Here is a 19498-nt window from a genome sequence, read left to right on the forward strand (position 1 = left end):
CATCTAGGATAGTCACTGTTCTCACCCCATTGGGAGTAAGGGAGAATGAAGAAAACTAACAGCACAAGGGAAAGATTAGTCCAAAGGACTAATGGACCACGTCTACCACGGCCTCCACCAGACTGAGTTTGGTACAACTGGATGGTGCCTGGCTACCACCACTGACTGCTCTGACAGGGATCACAACAGAGGGTCCCGGACAAAAAAAACCAAACCAAACCCGTTGCCGTTGAGTCAAGCCTGACTCATAGCAACCCTATAGGACAGGGTAGAATTGCCCCATAGAGTTTCCAAGAAGCACCTGGTGGATTTGAACTGCCGACCCTTTGGTTAGCAGCCACAGCACTTAACCACTACACCACCAGGGTTTCCAGTCCCGGACAGAACTGGAGAAAAATATGGAACAAAATTCTAACTCAAAAAGAAAGACCAGACTTGCTGGCCTGACAGAGACTGGAGAAACCCTGATAGTATGGCTCCTGGACACCCTTTCAGCTCAATAATGAGGTCACTCCTGGGGTTCACCCTTCAGCCAAAGATTAGACAGGCCCATAAAACAAAACGAAACTAAAGGGACACACCAGTCTGAGGCGAGGACTAGAGGGCAGGCGGGGACAGGAAAGCTGGTAATAGAGAACCCAAGGTTGAGAAAGGAGAGTGTTAACATGTCGAGTTGTTAACCAATATCATAAAACAATATGCGTAAAAAAAATGTTTAATGAGAAATTAATTTGTTCTGTAAACCTTCATCTAAAGTACAATAATGTGGAGAGCAAGCTAGCTGAAAAAAGCAAAGGTAAAAGTAAACAACATGTAATGAAAGGAGATAAGATGATGCAACGTAAAGAAGAAAAACAACCTTATCAACAGAAGACACTGGGACCAACTAAGACACAAACAAGGACTTATCAATACCAACCAAACAGGCTCAAAGAGCTCCAACTATGTTGTAAACGAGGACTTATCAACACCAACCAAACGGGCTCAAAGAACTCCAACGTGTATAAAAGAAGGGACACTAAGACTCAGCTTTGCTGGAGTCATAACCAGAGCCACCTCGGTCATATGTTGTGGACTGGGAAGCAGTGGGCTGCGGCAGCTCGCCCGGGCTTACTCCCAAGTCCTAGAGACGTCGCCCGTCTTGGTCATACGTTGAGGACTAGGGCTCAGGAGGTCGGGAAGCAGCGGGCTGCAGCAGCTCACCCGGGTTTACTCTTTGTTCACTCCCGGCCCAGCACACGTTGCTTTGGTCATATGTTGAGAGCTAAGGGGTAATAAGCCCTTGTGCTCAAGAGATGTGACAGAAATCCATGAGAGATTCTCGGGGATTGAGGCTGATTTGACATCCGAGCCATCGATGACAGGATGGTCAAGAGTTGGCCTGGACCAGAAAACAACAACGCCCAAACACCGTCCTCATTTGCCGTAAGTCTCCTTGCTTTCCCTCTCCTTCCTCCTGGTGAATTGAGATCTCTGGCGTCTGGGGTAGCCAAGAACCTGTGTGCCTAATAACTAATAAAGATGTGGAAAGACGCAAATCGTTTGGAGTAGTCGTTGCGACCCCCTCCTCACAACAAATAAAAAAATTATTAAAAAAAAAGAAGTGTCAAACACCAAACGCCAGCAGATACTAACCTATGAGAATCATGCCATCAGAGCATGGAACGACAGCCTGGAAAAATCTGAAGAAAGAAGGGGAAAAATGCATTTGAACTTAGAGGTGGGTTTTATATTGTTTATGTAATATCTGCATAAAGGGGAAGAAGTTCCCTGGAAGAATTAGGGTAAAAAGCAAAGAAGCTGAATCTCTATCTGGGTCTGCTCTGTTTTCTAGTCTGCCACTATGGCATCCTAATTATAACACTTATTTCCAAGTTTTGTCATTTCGTTCTGAATCTTCTAGACTAAGATGACAAATGGAGTTAGCCTGATGCTTCCTGGGGCATACATGTTTTCACTTCTAATTTATAAATACAGTTCAGACAGACTTTTTGAGCAACTTGGTACCTACACAGAAATCTGACAGAGTTATTTCTTTCTAGAGAGTTAGAAACTCACGATTTTATTTTATCAAAATTGTTACAATGTATAGGTATTTGTTGAGTGCAGTAGCCACAGCTTAAACTGCATTTCAAACTCCTGGTTCCTCAAAACTGTGGTTCACGCACAGCCAGATATAAAAACATGACTTAGTGAGGGATGGCGTCCCAGTGGCTCCCAGGATACCACCTAATGTGAATTGAATTGTGTTGTAAATCCTAACCCCTGTGCCTGCGGTTATAGTCCCATTTGGGAATCTTTTCTTTGTTATATTAAAGAGGCAATATGAGTGTAGTGTGTCTTAATCTCTTCTGAGATATAAAAAAGCAGATTAAGCAAGCAAACAAGCAAGCACAAATGAAGGGGGAGGTATAAGCCACAAGATCACCAAGGAACTAAGGAACAGAAGCTGAAAAGAGGGAAGGGTCTGCCCCCAGAGTGGATAGAGAGGGAGAGGCTTCCCCTAGAGCTGGCACCCGAATTTCAGACTTCTAGTCTCCTAAAAGTGATAAAATAAATTTCTGTTTGTGAAAGCTACCCACTTTTGGTACTTCTGTTACAGCAGCACTAGATAGTTAAGACACTCCACTTCTAACTCTTTGGTGAAATTGTGAAAGGCTTTCTATGAGTACCTGTAACAACGTGAGGACGCACGTGCAGTCCTGGATAGCGTGGAATGGCTCATTATTAAACCCGTTGTTGTCAAGTCGATTCCGATTCATAGCGACTCCATAGAACAGAGATGAACTGCCGCATAGAGTTTCCAAGGACCAGCTGATGGATTCGAACTGCTGGCCTTTTGGTTAGCGACCAAGCTCTTAGCCACTATGCCACCAGGGCTCCAGGCTCATCATTGGAAAATCTAAATTAAAGTCTGGTGTGATGAACCGACAGCCCGTCTGTCATCCTCAACTGCATATAATAAAGTCAGCATGAGAGCAAAGCCATCGTGTTTGTCAAGGATAGAAGGAAACAAAAGACATACTGTAAGTTGGTGAGAACCAGCTGGGAAAGCTGAATTGCTAGGCCCATGTTTTATTCATTTTTAAAGGGTTTCTCAGGGAGAGGAAGAAGGCACATTCCCCAGTAGAACTCAGTTGCCCAGAATGGCAGACAGAAAAAAATATGGACTTTTTTGAACTCGGAAAAATATAGTACAACACCTTGAATTGCAGAGTGTGGCCTGAATGGGCCATACCCTGTGACACCTGCATCCCACAGCCAGAGTTTTAGTTTTCTTTGCTAAAAGGTAGCAACACAAGGGGTGTAGACTTCTTTACAAACCTGACCTAGGCAAAAGACGGTCTACAGGAACTGATCTGCCAAAGTCATTGGCTAAGCAAACCAAATTTACTTTTCCATACTTTTATAATTTAGTCACTAAAAAAATTTAAAAAACAAAACAAAAAACTGTTGCCATTGAGTCAACTCCAACTTCTGATGACTGACCCCACGTGTGTCAGAGTAGAACTGTGCTCCACAGGTTTTCAATGGCTGAATTTTTGGAAGTAGATCTGCAGGCCTCTCTTCTGAGGTGCCTCTGGGTGGACTGCAACCACCAAACTTTTGGTTAGCAGCCAAGCATGTTAACTGTTTGTACCACCCAGAGATTGCAATTTTTAGTCACTAAGAAAAGGCTATTACAGGGCCTTCCCTCTGTTAGCCAGAAAATGTGCACGTGAGGCCTATTTCCTAAGCAATCTCACAGAGCTGCTTGGCTGGGTTTCACCTTGTAACTGTCACAACCACATGGTACACAGTGGCTAATTGGAATTGAAGAAAGGCAAACATCGAATCTAGAAGGGCACTTTGCACTCTCTATGGGGCAGGATGAAGAGTGTCTTTTTTTTTTTTTTTTTTAATGCAGCAACATCAGAGAACTGCCATTTAGTGCAAACCAGCCAATTCATCCCTCAGGCCTGTGAAGGTGGTGGAAGTAGAAGCTCTAATGCTGGATACCTGGGCGAAGCCTTCCTTTTCCGAGCCTATTGCTTTTGAGGGAAAAGATGATTGCTCTGACCTGACAGCGAGACCAGTAAATTATATCTGTGATAACTGGAAAGAGCTGGATCTTAGAAGATCAGTCAGAGAAGTCACTTCTCTAATGGTTGGCTGATGGCTGTAGACCCCCTTTATACTACTACATAAAAAGGCTACGGAACAATGGTAAACTCCCTTTTAGAACTAGACATAGCTAGCTATCCATGCTGCAGCAGGTATTTCTCCTTGATGACACTTAGGAGAAATGGTACCCCGGTGAAGGGAACTGATTGATGCTGGCAATATTGATGAGAGGAGGGATGTGGCCGGTGTTCTTAAATACATGTTGGTAAATGACGGTCGTGAAGTCCCTGGGTGGTGCCAATGGTTAATGTGCTCAGCTGCTAACTGAAAGGTTGGAGGTTCGAGTCCACCTAGAGGCACCTTGGAAGAAAGGCCTGGAGATCTACTTTTGAAAAATCAAAGACTGAAAACCCTGTGGTGCACAGTTCTACTCTGACACATATGGGGTCGCCATGACTCGATGATAACTGGTTTACTGGCTAAAGAATGGTCAAGGTCATAGTGATTTACAGGCATAGTCACCTCCTTTTGTATGCCTGTTGAGCTGGAAACGTTATTTGATGTTTTAAAGATGCAGGGAATCAGAGTGGCAGCGGCAAGGGCTCCATAAATGTGGCTGTAACCTCTAGCCATCAGACTCAGGAGAGGCTGTTAGAGCTGACAACAGTGAAACTCACCTTGTCATGGTGATGCTGGTCTAGGGGTCTGATTTACCTTGTGAGTACGTCAGGAAGGGCAATAATTACAAGAGGTGTTGGCTAACTGGCTGCAGAGTCAAGAAAGGGAAAATTGAACTTTAGAGGGATGGAGGTATTTAACTGTTTTCAAGGCGCTTTTAGGAGCGAAATTTCCAAGAAAAAGAATCTGATTAGTTTACCTAGTCACCATTTGCTTTGACTGGGCAGAGCTCCTTTGCTCATCTTCTTCCCAAATTACTAGCCATGGGTTGGCTGCCCTTAGGTTAGGTCATTGACAGGCTCCTATCAGCTGGAGCTGGGGCTTGGTTGCACCGTATAGGGGCATGGCCACTCCTCATCACAGACTGGCCCAGTGGGAAGGAGAGGTTCCTAGAGTTGGAGCCTGTGTAAAAGGCCTATGACTGATGGGTCCAATGCATTCAGATCTGCCTCTGCACTTTTAAGAGCCAGATGCTAGGACTTCGAATATGTCTCACCTGCATAAAATTTAGACCACTTTCTACAGATTTTCAGAATAAGTTTTAAAAAGCATCTAGCTTAAGTCTTTCTTGCACAGTTATTCCTAAGCCTCATTGTTCATAGTTTATTTGATTTTTCAAACAATCCCTCCTTGCAAAGAAAAAGCAAGGATGAGAAGGAATTTCTATATAAATCTCTAGGCAGAAAAAATCCATAAAATGGTTTCCTTAATGAGTTACCAGAGTTGAGGAGCTTAGATGGCGCCTGGAGTAAGCCCAGGTGGAATTAATTTTCTTACTGCCCAGGAGTTTGCTCTAATAGTTGTTGTGATGGATTGAATTATGTCCCCCAACACAATATGTTGAAATCCTAACACCTGTACCTGTGAATATGGCTTTCTTTGGGAATAGAGATTTCTTTTGTTATGTTAATAAGGTCATACTAGAGTAGGGTGGGTTCTAAACCTAATCATTTCTTTTTCTTATTGTTGTTGTTCAATTAAGTTGATTTGTTTTGAGCCAGTGTTTCTCAATTCTGGCTGTTCCTTTGAATCACCTGGGAAGCTTTAAGGAGTTACCAATGCCCAGACCACACCCTAGGCCAAATTACCAGAATCTCCAATGATGGGGCCTGGGTCCCCATATTTTTAAAGTTTTTATTCCTTTTAAACATGTTATTATGGAAACCCCCATATGTCTGTCAGTTTATCATACTGTGGGGGCTTGTGTGTTGCTGTGATGCTGGAAGCTATGCCACCGGTATCCAGATACCAGCAGGGTCATCCATGGAGGACAGGTTTTAGCTGAGCTTCCAGACTAAGATAGACTATGAAGAAGGACCTGGCAGTCTACTTCTGAAAAGCATTAGCCAGTGAAAACCTTATGAATAGCAGCAGAATATTGTCTGATATAGTGCTGGAAGATAAGCCCCCCAGGTTGGAAGGCACTCAAAAGATAACTGGGGAAGAGCTGCCTCCTCAAGGTAGAGTCAATCTTAATGACGTGGTTGGAGTAAAGCTTTCTGGACCTTCATTTGCTGATGTGCGATGACTCAAAATGAGAAGAAACAGCTGCAAACATCCATTAATAATCGGAACCTAGAATGTATGAAGTATGAATCTAGGAAAATTGGAAATTGTCAAAAATGAAATGGAACACATAAACATTGATATCCTAGGCATTAGTGAGCCGAAATGGACTGGTATTGGCCTTTTTGAATCAGACGATCATATAGTCTACTATGCTGGGAATGACAACCTGAAGAGGAATGGTGTTGCATTCATTGTCAAAAAGAATGTTTCAAGATCTATCCTGAAGTACAACGCTGTCAGTGATAAGAAAATATCCATAGGCTTACAAGGAAGACCAGTTAATATGACTATTATTCAAATTTACACAGCAACCACTAGGGCCAAAGACAAAGAAATAGAAGATTTTTATCAGCTGCTGCAGTCTGAAATTGATCAAACACACAATCAAGATGCATTGATAATTAGTGGCGATTGGAATGTGAAAGCTGGAAACAAAGAAGAAGGATCAGTAGTTTGGAGAATATGGCCTTGGTGATAGAAACAATGCCAGAGATCGAATGATAGAATTTTGCAAGACCGATGACTTCTTCATCGCAAATACCTTCTTTCACCAACATAAACGGTGACTATACACATGGACCTCATCAGAAGGAACACACAGAAATCAAATTGACTACATCTGTGGAAAGAGATGATGGAAAAGCTCAATATCATCAGTCAGAACAAGGCCAGGGGCCAACTGTAGAACAAACCATCAATTGCTCATATGTAAGTTCAAGCTGAAACTGAAGAAAATCAAAGCAAGTCCACGAGAGCCAAAATATGACCTTGAGTACATCCCACCTGAATTTAGAGACCAACTGAAGAATAGATTTGATGTATTGAACACTAGTGACCAGAGACCAGACGAGTTGTGGAATGCCATCAAGGACATCATACATTAAGAAAGCAAGAGGTCATTGAAAACACAGGAAAGAAAAAAAAGACCAAGATAGATGTCAGAGGAGACTCTGATACTTGCTCTGGAACGTTGAGCAGCTAAAGCAAAAGGAAGAATTAATGAAGTAAAAGAATGGAACAGAAGATTTCAAAGGGCAGCTCAAGAAGACCAAATGTTATAATGACATGTGCAAAGAGCTGGAGATGGAAAACCAAAAGGGAAGAACACGCTTGGTGTTTCTCAAGCTGAAAGAACTGAAGAAAAAATTCAAGCCTTGAGTTGCAATAGTGAAGGATTCTATGGGGAAAATATTAAATGATGCAGGAAGCATCAAAAGAAGATGCAAGGAATACACAGAGCCATTATACCAAAAAGAATTAGTCGATGTTCAAGGGTTTCAAGAGATGGCATATGACCGGGAACCGATGGTACTGAAGGAGGAAGTCCAAGCTGCTCTGAAGGCATTGGTGAAAAAACAAGGCTCCAGGAATTGATGGAATATCAGTTGAGATGTTTCAACAAACAGATGCAGCGCTGGAGGTGCTCACTTGTCCATGCGAAGAAATATGGAAGACAGCTTCCTGGCCAATTGACTGGAAGAGATCCATATTTATGCCTTTTCCCAAGAAAGGTGATCCAACCGAATGTGGAAATTATAGAACAATATCATTAATTTTTTTTATCATTAATATCACACGCAAGCAAAATTCTGCTGAAGATCATTCAAAAATGGCTGCAGCAACATGGAACCAGGGATATCATTGCTGATATCAGATGGATCCTGGCTGTAAGCAGAGAATACCAGAAGGATGTTTACCTGTGTTTTATTGACTATGCAAAGGCATTCGACTGTGTGGATCATAACAAATGATGGATAACATTGTGAAGAATGGGAATTCCAGAACACTTAATTGTGCTCATGAGGAACCTTTACATAGATCAAGAGGCAGTTGTTCGGACAGAACAAGAGGATACTGATTGGTTTAGTGTCGGGAAAGGTGTGCATCAGGGTTGTATTCTTTCACCATGCCTATTTAATCTGTATGCTGAGCAAATAATACGAGAAGCTGAGCTATATGAAGAAGAACGGGGCATCAGGATTGGAGGAAGAGTCACTAACAACCTGCATTATGCAGATGACACAACCTTGCTTGCTGAAAGTGAAGAGGACTTGAAGCACTTACTAATGAAGATCAACGACCACAGCCTTCAGTATGGATTGTACCTCAACATAAAGAAAACAAAAATCCTCACAACTAGACCAATGAGCAACATCATGATAAACGGAGAAAAGATTGAAGTTGTCAAGGATTTCATTTTACTTGGATCCACAATCAACAGCCATGGAAGAAGCAGTCAAGAAATCAAAAGACGCATTGCATTGGGCAAATCTGTTGCAAAGGACCTCTTCAAAGTGTTGAGGAGCAAAGATATCACCCTGAAGACTAAGGTGTGCCTGACCCAAGCTGTGGTATTTTCAGTCTCATCATATGCATATGAAAGCTGGACAATGAATAAGGAAGACCAAAGAAGAATTGACACCTTTGAATTGTGCTGTTGGTGAAGAATATTGAATATACCATGGACTGCCAGAAGAACCGACAGCACTGGGTTGTGTTGGGCCAGAAGAACGAACAAATCTGTCTTAGAAGAAGTACAATCAGAATGCTCCTTTGAAGCAAGGATGCTGAGACTGCGTCTTACATACTTTGGACATGTTGTCAGGAGGGATCAGTCTCTGGAAAAGGACATCATGCTTGGCAAAGTACAGGGTCAGTGGAAAAGAGGAAGAACCTCAACGAGGTGGATTGATGCAGTGGTTGCAACAATGAGCTCAAGCTTAACAATGATTATGAGGATGGCTCAGGACTGGGCAGTGTTCTGTTCTGTTGTGCATAGGGTTGCTATGAGTCGGAACCGACTTGACGGCACCTAACAACAACAACATTATGGAAACCCTTGCTATATAAAATTTTATACTTTGCAATTTGTATATCTTAGGTATCTTTTAACCTGTAGGTGTCCTCTCCATCATTTTTTCCCTAAATCATTAGCCTTGTCCAGTAATAATAACCCTCGCTTTCTTAGAATTCTTTTTGTTGTTGTCGTTTTTATTGTGCTTTAGGTGAAAGTTTATAGCTCAAGTTAATTTCTCAAAAATTTATACACACACTGTTATGTGACACTAGTTGCAGCCCCTACAATGTGACAGTACAGTCACCCTTTCGAACCCCGGTTTCCCATCTCCATCCAGCCAGTTCCTGTCCCTTCCTGTCATCTCATCCTGCCTCTGGACAGGAGTTGCCCATTTGGTCTTGTGTATCCACTTGAACTAAGAAGCACACTCTTCATGAGTATTATTTTATGTTTTATAGTCCAGTCTAATCTTTGTCTGAAGAGTGGGCTTCGGGAATGATTTTAATTCTGGGTTAGCAGAGTGTCCAGGGGCCATGGCTTCAGGGGTTCCTCCAGTCTCAGTCAGACCATTAAGTCTTGTTACATGAATTTGAATTCTGCTTCACACTTTTCTCCTGCTCTGTCAGGGACTCTCTGTCGTGTTCCCTCTCGGGTCGTCACTGATGGTAGCTGGGCACCATCTAGCTCCTCTGGTCTCAGGCTGATGCAGTCTCTGATTTATGTGACTCTTTTGTCTCTCAGGCTAATATTTTCCTTGTGCCTTTGGTGTTCTTCATTCTCCTTTGCTACAAGTGGGTTGGGACCAATTGATGCATCTTAGATGGCCACTCACAAGCTTTTAAGACCCCAGATGCCACTCGCCAAAGTGGTCTCTAAAAAACCAAAACCAACCACACTGCCCTCAAGGGAAAATAGAGAGGTACACACACAAGGGGGAAGACCCCATGTGCAGATGGAGACAGATGCATTGACACGCCCAGGAACACCAAGGACTGCTGGCAGCTAGGAGAAACTGAAAGAGCCCTGGTGATGCAGTGGTTAAGTACTTGGCTGCTAACTGACAAGTCAAGGGTTTGAACCCACCAGCCACTCCACAGGAGAAAGACCTGGCGATCTGCTTCTGTAAAGATTACAGCCTGGGAAACCCTACTCTGTTATATAGAGTGGGTATGAGTTGGACGGCCAACAAGAACAACAGTAGAAGTTAAAGGAGACAAAGAAGGATCTTCCCCTAGAGCCACTCCCTGAATTTGGCCTTCTGGCCTCCAGAACTGTGAGAAAATAAATTTCTGTTCTTTAAAGTTACCCATTTGTGGTATTTTTGTTATGGCAGCACTAAGTAACTAAGATAGTCATTGAGTCTTCGAACTACCAAGTGGCAAAGCATCACTTGCAGCTTTCTTCTTGAACTTTCAGTGTCAGTTCTCCCGCCTACCTCTTCCTTCCTTCCCACTTTGAAATAACAGCATCAATAGCACACTCCTCTCAGTTCCTTAGGCTCACAGCTTTGAGTCAACTTCAGCCCCAAACTCCTCCATTACGCTCTTTCAACAGGCAGTCATGACTAAATCCTGTCTTCGTATCCTTTTCAACTTACCACTTCCAGTCCTGCACTTTTAGCAACGGTCTCCCACCTGGGGCTCTGCCATTGTCCTTTCTATACTTCCTCAGATTTCCTACATACAGCATGAAGAACCATCTTTACCCAAGTCTTGTTCTGGTCACATCATACCTCGATTTGGAAATGTATGGTAAAGCCTACATCAAATTAAAATTCCTATCTACCTTACTTCTACCTCAGTTGGATAACCCCAGTTCTCACCACTCTGCAGTCTCTGTGCCAGGCTTGCTCCCCCTCTCAAGCTTGCTGTAGGCCACCGGACCATCTAGAATCCTCCCTGTCACCAACATACTCTCCAAGTATAACCCTCCTGGACCTGATCAGTAGTTCCTGGGTGGTGCAAATGGCTAACGTGCTTAGCTGATAATCAAAATGTTGGAGGTTTGCGTCCACCCAGAGGCACCTCAGAAGAAAGGCCTAGCACTCTGCTTGTCAAAAATCGGCCACCGAAAACCCCGTGGAACACAATTCTATTCTGACGCACACGGGGTCGCCATGAGTTGGAATTGGCTCCACAGCAACTGGTTTTTTGGGCCCTGTTCAATACCAATTCCAGTGGCATCCCCCAGCATTATTCCACAGGCCCCCACACTCTGAGTGCTTTCCTCTAACTGCCCTTTTTATGACTTAGCCAGTGTCTTCTACTCCATGATGCCTGCTGTTCAGTTGGCTCCCTAAGCTCCTCTCCTCTACGAGACCAGGAGTCTACCAAGATGTGTTCTGGGCTTAGGAATGTGCTCATGTGCCTTGAAGAACAAGGTACACTTACCCTGGCCAAAATCTCCTTACTGCTGACGCTCATGGTTCCCCAGCGTAAGGAAATGCTTCTTGACATCCCAGTTAAAAAGGTATCTGTGTTACCTGGGAAGGATAAGACATTGTTGGCACCTAGTGAATTCATACGGTGGACTAGTTGACCAGATTAGCCAGAGAGTAAGGAATGAAGGAATAGAAACTAGGGCAGTTACATTTTGATATTTTATATATCAGCCGAGACTTTTTTGGTTGCAAATAACAGCAAGTCAGTTTCAACTAGCTTGGTCATATAAACCAAACTAAACCCATTGTCGTCAACTCAATTCCAACTCATGGCAACCCCAAATGTATCAAAGCAAAATCGCTCCATAGCGTTTTCTTGGCTGTATGGAAGCAGATCACCAGGGTTTTCTTTTGTGGTACTGCTGAGTGGGTTCAAACCACCAACCTTCAGGTTAAGTAGCTGAGAGCAAGGTGTTTGGCCATTTAATTGGATTAGGGGATTGAAGAAAGGGTTGAACAAACATGTTGATAAGGCAAGGCTTAAAGCAGAGTGAGAGCCAGGCATTCAGATGCCCTAGGACTCTGTGGAGCTCCCATCTCTGTTCCTCTCTGGGCAGAAGTTCGCTCGCTCTCTCTGTTCGGATGTTTTGTTCTCCTCAGAGTTGCCGCGAGTTCCTGTGTTTTACTTTGCGAGGGGCCTGACTTCGGAGAAGAACAGATTCTCTTTTTCAATTTCAGAGTGGGCTAGTTTAGTTTCAAATGCGGTGAATTTTTCTTTCTTTTATCTCTTAGTCAAAAGAGGTCCAACCAGTTCATTATGTAAGTCATGCTTTCCGGGGGTTCCAGCATACCCCTAACTAGGAAATTAACCGGCCTCACTGAGGCACTCCCCTGAAGATAGCAGACACGTCTGGTATCTAGCAGCTACTACAATTAGCGAGCACTTGTCTGGAAGCTGACCATAGCACTGCCATCTCCAGCGCTGCCTACAATTCTGTTACAATAAAAAGCCCCCTTAGTTTTTAGAGATATCAAATGTTCAGAGAGCTACAGGGTCAGTGGCTGCATCAACTTTCTTAATTTGCTAAAATTTAAATTTAACTACATTTGTTTAAAGATTGTATCTTTTAAGATTGAGTGTAATTGTGCTTTTTCTTGGAAATGAATAATTATAAATCTATATTTATATATATATATGAGATATATATGTGTATACCCATATGATGGTGATGATATAAACCTTAAAGAAATCCCTTGGAACAGATGGTAGTTTTAGAACAAAACAGATACATTAGCTATCAAATTCAGCTTCCCGTAGGATGAAAAATACAGTCACTTCTCAGGTAGTGCTGAGAAAAACTCTCATTTATTCTAATACCTTGGGATATGGATTCTTTTGTAAAAATTTTGACATGTAAAGTCTATGACAACTCACTGTTAATAAATGTCACAAACTGGAAAAAAAAAGGCGGGAGTGGATGGCTTCTCTGATCAAATGATTTAAAGCCTGGTTCAAAATGTATTTTAAAAGATGACACAGCTGAACCAGGACCAAATGATACACATTCCCAGATATGCATAGTTTCCCTGTTCTCATTTGCAGGAACTTTTTATCTTTTTTGTTAAACATATGAAAGAGGAAGAAATAATCTCTTATTTTGAGAAAGTAGAGTTTTCTAGAACTGGAAAAACCCTTTTAAGTCATTACAGAGGAAACAAGTGACTTGCCCAAGGACAGACCGGAAAGCTAGAGCTGAAAACACAGACTCGTCTCCAGGCTGCCTCTGTTACCCCCATCAAACGCCAAGAAATCATTTTCTAAAGGAACGTTTCTGTAGATAATCACCCATGTCAGATTTTCGGTATGTGTATGTTCACGTGGATCTACTAAGAAAGACGTTTAGATAAAGACTTCTTTACCAACATTTTACTTGACTGGTAAAAGTTTTCAAGATAAATGTATTTGTGGTGTCCTGCTCTACTCAATGGAAGCAGCAGAGTTCTCTTTGTGCCCCCAGGACGTGGTGTCTACAGATACATATGAGAACTTCGATTTGTTGTTGTTCGTTGTCATGATATTGGCTCCAATTCATGGCAACCTTATGTATAACAGAATGAAAAGTTGCCTGGTCCTGTGTCATCTTCATGATTATTGGTATGAGCTCATTGCTTGTGGCTATTGTTAAGCTTAAATGCCTATTTACTGAGCCATCAAATCTGTGTTTTAATAACTTTATCCGTAAGTTTGGAGTCCCTAGGTGGTGTAAAATGGTTAATGTGTTCCACTGCAAACTGAAAGGTTGGAGGTTGGAGTCTACCCAGAGACACCTTGGAAGAAAGGCCTGGTGATCTACTTCTGAAAAATCAGCCATTAAAAACCCTATGGAGCACAGCTCTGCTCTTTCACATGTGGGTACCTGTTCACACGATGGCAGCTTATACTGTACTGATACCCATAATTTTACATGGAGATAAAATGAAATCTCACCATCTGCCTTAGCACAAGTCAGTCATGAGTAGAACAGAACCACAGACGTTTAAGCCATAGGAAAGAAAATATGCAAATGGACAAGGCAATTTTAAAGAATTTGAGAACTTCTATCGTTTGTGAGGCAGGAGGGGTAAATGAAATTGACTTAATATAAAATATAGCAGTAATTTGCACTTGGGAATAGCCTCACAGTCACTTAGCCCACATTCATTGTTTTTCTCTACTTTCAGCTTTCAGATTGCTTTGCCCTGATATCCTTCCTCCATAAAAATAAAGTAACAGTCCTGACACTAGGACACTAGGTATCCTGCCTTTCACTAGTTCCTGATCTTCCGGTTACATAATAACCTTTTTTGTTTTAATCTTCTGGTTTATTTATATACTGAATCTCAGTTTTTACATTTTTCTCTTTCAGAAGGGTAATTGTTCTTTTTGGTATGACCTATACATTCGGTGTTAAAGAGAAAGCCCCTCGGATTGTGAAGTCAGGAGAAAGGCAAGGGTTAAAGAAAATGATTCGTTATAAAAACGAGCACGTATTGAAGCCTTATTCTTTGCGGATCGCCTGCTTTATTTAACACTTTTTTTTAAAAGTTGTACTTTAGATAAAGGTTTACAGAACAAGCTACTTTCTCATTAAACAGTTAGTACACATGCTGTTTTATGACATTGGTTATCAACCCCACGACGTGCCAACACTCTCCCTTCTTGACCTTGGGTTCCCTTTTACCAGCTTTCCTGTCCTCTCCTGTCTTCTAGTCCTTGCCCCTGGGCTGGTGTGCCACTTTAGCCTCGTTTTGTTTTATGGACCTCTCTAATCTTCGGCTGAAGGGTGAACCTCAGCAGTCACTTCAGCGCTTAGTTAAAAGGATGTCCAGGGGCCATACTCTCAGAATTCCTCCATTCTTTGTCAGACCAGTAAGCCTGGTCTTTTTGGGGGAATTAGAATTTTGTTCTACATTCCCCTCCAGCTCTGTCTGGGACCCTCTATTGTGATCCCTGTCAGAGCAGTCAGTGGTGGTAGCTGGCTACCATCTAGTTGTACTGGATTCAGCCTGGTGGAGGCCTTGGTAGATGTGGTCTATTAGTCCTTTGGACTAATCTTTCCCTCATATCTTTAGTTTTCTTCATTCTCCCTTGCTCTTGGAGGGGTGAGACCAGTGTTGTATCTTAAATGGCCACTCACAGACTTTTAAGACCACAGATGCTACTCACCAAAGTAGAATGTAGAACTTTTCTTTATAAACTATGTTATTCCAGTTGAGCTAGATGTTCCCAGAGACCATTGTACCCATAGTCCTCAGCCCAGCAATTCGGTCCCTCGGGGGGTTTGGTTGTGTCTATGGAGCTTCCATGACCTTGCCTTGTACAAGTTGTTCTGCCTCCCCCAGTATTGTGTACTGTCTTACCCTTCACTAAAGTTACCACTTATCTATTGTCTATTTAGTGTTTTTCCATCCCCACCCCTTCCCTCCCTGGTAACCATCAAAGATTGTTTATTTTTGTGTGTAAACCTTTCTACCAGTTTTTATAGTAGTGGTCTCATACAATATTTGTCTTTTTGTGACTGACGTATTTCATTCAGCATGATGCCCTCCAGATTCATCCATGTTATGAGATGCTTCACAGATTCATCATTGTTCTTTATCTTTGCACAGTACTCCATTGTGTGTATGTACCATAGTTTGCTTATGCATTCATCTGTTGATGGGCATCTAGGTTGTTTCCATCTTTTTGCTGTTGTGAAAAATGCTGCAATGAACATGGGTGTGCGTATGTCTATTTGTGTGATGGCTCTTATCTCCCTAGGATATATTCCTAGGATTCCTGAGATTGCTGGATCATATGGTATTTCTATTTCTAGCTTTCTAAGGAAGGGCCATAGGGTTTTGCAAAATGGTTGTATCATTTTGCATTCCCACCAGCATTGCATAAGAGTTTCATCTCCCTGTAGCCTCTCCAACATTGGTTATTTCCTTTTTTTTTTTTTTTTTTAATATTTGTGCCAGTAACGCTGGGGTGAGATGTTACCTCCTTGTAGTTTTAATTTGCATTTCTCTAATGTCTAGTGATTGTGAGCATTTCCTCATGTATCTGTTGGCCACTTGAATGTCTTCTTTGGTGAAGTATCTGTTCATTTCCTGTGTCCATTTTTTAATTGAATTATTTGTCTTTTTGTCGTATAGGTGTTGGATTTTCTTGTAGATTTTAGAGATCAGACCTTTGTCTGACTTGTAATAGCCAAAAAAAATTTTCCCCAGTCTGTATGTTCTCTTTTTACTCTTTTAGTGAAGTCTTTTGATGAGCCTAAGTATTTAATTTTTAGAAGATCCCAGTTATCTGGCTTATCTTCTGGAGTTTATGTGTTGCTGGTTGTGGTTTGTATCCTGTTAATGCTGTGTATTAGGGTCTCTAGCATTGATCCTACGTTTTCTTCTCTTTGAACCTCATAGTTTTTGGCTTTATATTTAGGCCTTTGATCCATTTTGAATTAGTTTTTGTATATGGCGTGAAATATGGTTCCTGTTTCATTTTTTTGCAGCTGGACATCCAGTTTTGCCAGTACCATTTGTTAAAAAGACTGTCTTTTCCCCGTTTGATGAATTTAGACCCTTGTTGAAGATCAGGCGACCATAGGTGGATGAGTTTACATCTGGGTAGTCAATTCTGTTCCATTAGTCAATGTTTCTGTCATTATACCAGTACCAGGCTGTTCTGACTACCATAGCTGTGTAGTACATTGTGAGGTCAGGCAGTGCAAGTCCTCCTACTTTATTCTTCTTCTTCAGTAGTACTTTACTTATCTGGGGCTTCTTTCCTTTCCATATAAAGTAAATGATATGTTTTTTGATCTCTTTGGTATTTGGATAGGGATTGCATTGTATTTGTAAATCACGTTGGGTAGAATTGTCATTTTCACAATGTTCAGTCTATCTATCCATGAGCAAGGTATGTTTTCCCATTCATGTAGATCTCTTTTGGTTTCTTGCAGTTGTATTTTGTAGTTTTCTTTGTATAGGTCTTTTAAATCCCTGATTGGATTTATTCCCAAGTATTTTATTTTTATTTATTTTTCTTGCCTTATCACTCTAGCTAGGACTTCCAGTGCAATGTTAAATAGGAGTTATTTACCACTATTTTTTATATGACCTTGTATTGGTCTTTACATCCCAAAGGTATTTTTGCATTTGTCAGTTAGTCTGCACCATAATATTTCTTCTAGCTCAGAAATTCCGTAATGAGTAAAAGACATGATTCTCGCTTTCCATAAATTTATCGTCTAGTTAGAAGTCACACTCGATTGCAGTGTGGGTCACAGGTTTTGCAGGCACTCTGAGAAGGCAGAGGCCAACAAGAGCTGTATAGTCAGGAAAGGCTGCATGCAGGAGAAAAAGTGCCCTTACAGGATGGGGAAAGGGAAGACGAAAGAGCTTTCCAGTGAGGGGCAATAAGAGTTGTAAGCCAGAGAAGTGTATGCCCGTATTCAAAACCCAAATTTGCAAGTTGGAAATTGTATGTGGGGGTTGAGAATGGAGGTTGGGGAGTGATGGATTGATGCTGAAGATGTCTCTAGTCATCTAGTTGCCTTCTAGAAGCCTAATTTCTGGCATACTGATGGCTTGGTTCACTTGTTCTATTTAAGTGTGTTCATGAACTAAAGGTGATATTGTCCTGTCCATGGGACTCTAATGCATCTCCCGTTCATCTGCACAGCAGGGATCTATGACGTCAGAGAGAGTTCGGTTTAGTCAAGTTCTAAACCTAATCTGGTATTGTCTCTAGAAAATCTGTTTGTTTAAATGAGCTGTTTTAAATGTTAAAATTTGAAATTATGTGGCAAATTGGTGGGTTGTAGACAATATTTATAAAACTCTATAACTCTACTGACTCCTTTGAAAGTGGGAAATTGAGAATTTTTTTCAGCATTAAATCATCACTGAAAAATAAAAGTGTATTAATTTTTTTAAAGGATTTTTCTCAAGTAAAAATGGAATGTACAAAGTGCACTACCAATAAACCATCCAGAAAAGTAGCTAGAAACAAAGTCTATGTACTGTGTGCCCTCTTTTTGTGTATTGAACTTTTCCCCTCGACAACTTTGGCAGGCAAGTCAGTGTAAATGGCCTGCTGGTTGTCCAGGGCATTAACCCACAGGATGCATTGCAATGACAGGGCAGAAAACAGAGTCCACTGTTGAGTTTGCAATGAGCTGAATGAGACAATACAATCAAGAGTTTACTTCTTTTTGTTCGCAGCCACCTGGAGGACTATGTCCCAAGGTAGGAAATTCTGTCTATGCTTGGACTGTGTCACTTACCTTAATTTTGGGATTTCAACAGTGAATTCTGCCTGCTGAAAGCCACATCACAAATCCAGATCTTTAGTTTCTACCAGTGTGGGTGGAAGTCCAATCCTATCGAAAATAATTCTTCAATGCTTTGTTCCAACTGATAAAAAGCTATCCTTATTTTTGTAGCTACGGTACCTCCAATCACTCATGCACTGGATGAAGAGGTGGTGGGAGTGTTCACCAACCTTCTTCAAACCAGTAGACCTGACCTCTTTCCCATCCAAGGCATATGATTTAAAAATATTTGTATACTTCTTACAAGCAAAGAAATTATATCAACCCCCAGAAGTCATAAATAGTATGCTGATACAGTTCTCTCTCTTTTTGAAAGTATAGAGCAAATTTCTTGAGTCTGGTACATTTTTGTTTCTTGCTAAAGAATCCCATTGTTACCTGTCAGAATAAGAGTGATAGGTATAGCAGATGAGCCCCAGGTTTGAGGTCCAGAGCCTTGGGTGTGAAGCGTGGCTCTGCCAAAAGATAGCCCCATAACCTGGGGCCAATGAGGAACACATATGCTATAGGGGAGACCTTTATTTCTCACTCAAGACATAGAGTAACATTCCACGCTCTTCTAAACTCCTTCACACACTCCACCCCCAGACGAGGAGGAGAAGTGGCCTCTCATTGTTAAGTTTGGAACAAGAAGTTGATCACCTTCGGCCCAGCACCTTCCTCCCTCCCTCTGAATCTATCAGTCAGCACACATTCTCAGCCAGTTCTCAAGGTGGGAGACCTGTGTTGTTCAGCAGTGACACTGTCAATGGCTGTGAAAGTATATCTAATTAAAAAAAAAAACAAAAACAAATAATAGTTGCTGTCAAGTCAACCCTGACTCATGGTAACCCCATGTGTATTAGACAAAACTCTGTGCCCTAGCATTTTCAATGGCTGACTTTTTGGAAGTAGATAACCAGACCTTTCTTCCAAGACACCTCTGGGTGGACTTGAACCTTCAACGTTTTGGTTAGCAGCCAAGTGCTTAACCATTTGGGCTACCCAGAGACTCCTGTTTCTAAGGGCATGGTATTAGCAAGCCCACTTTGCCAGTAGACTGAAGCAATGTCTCCCCCGATATGATATCATTTTATCAGTAATAATTTGCCTGATTCAATTGGTTCTTAACTT

This window comes from Elephas maximus, chromosome 4 (assembly GCF_024166365.1).
Source record: "Elephas maximus indicus isolate mEleMax1 chromosome 4, mEleMax1 primary haplotype, whole genome shotgun sequence".
Lineage (NCBI taxonomy): Eukaryota > Metazoa > Chordata > Mammalia > Proboscidea > Elephantidae > Elephas > Elephas maximus.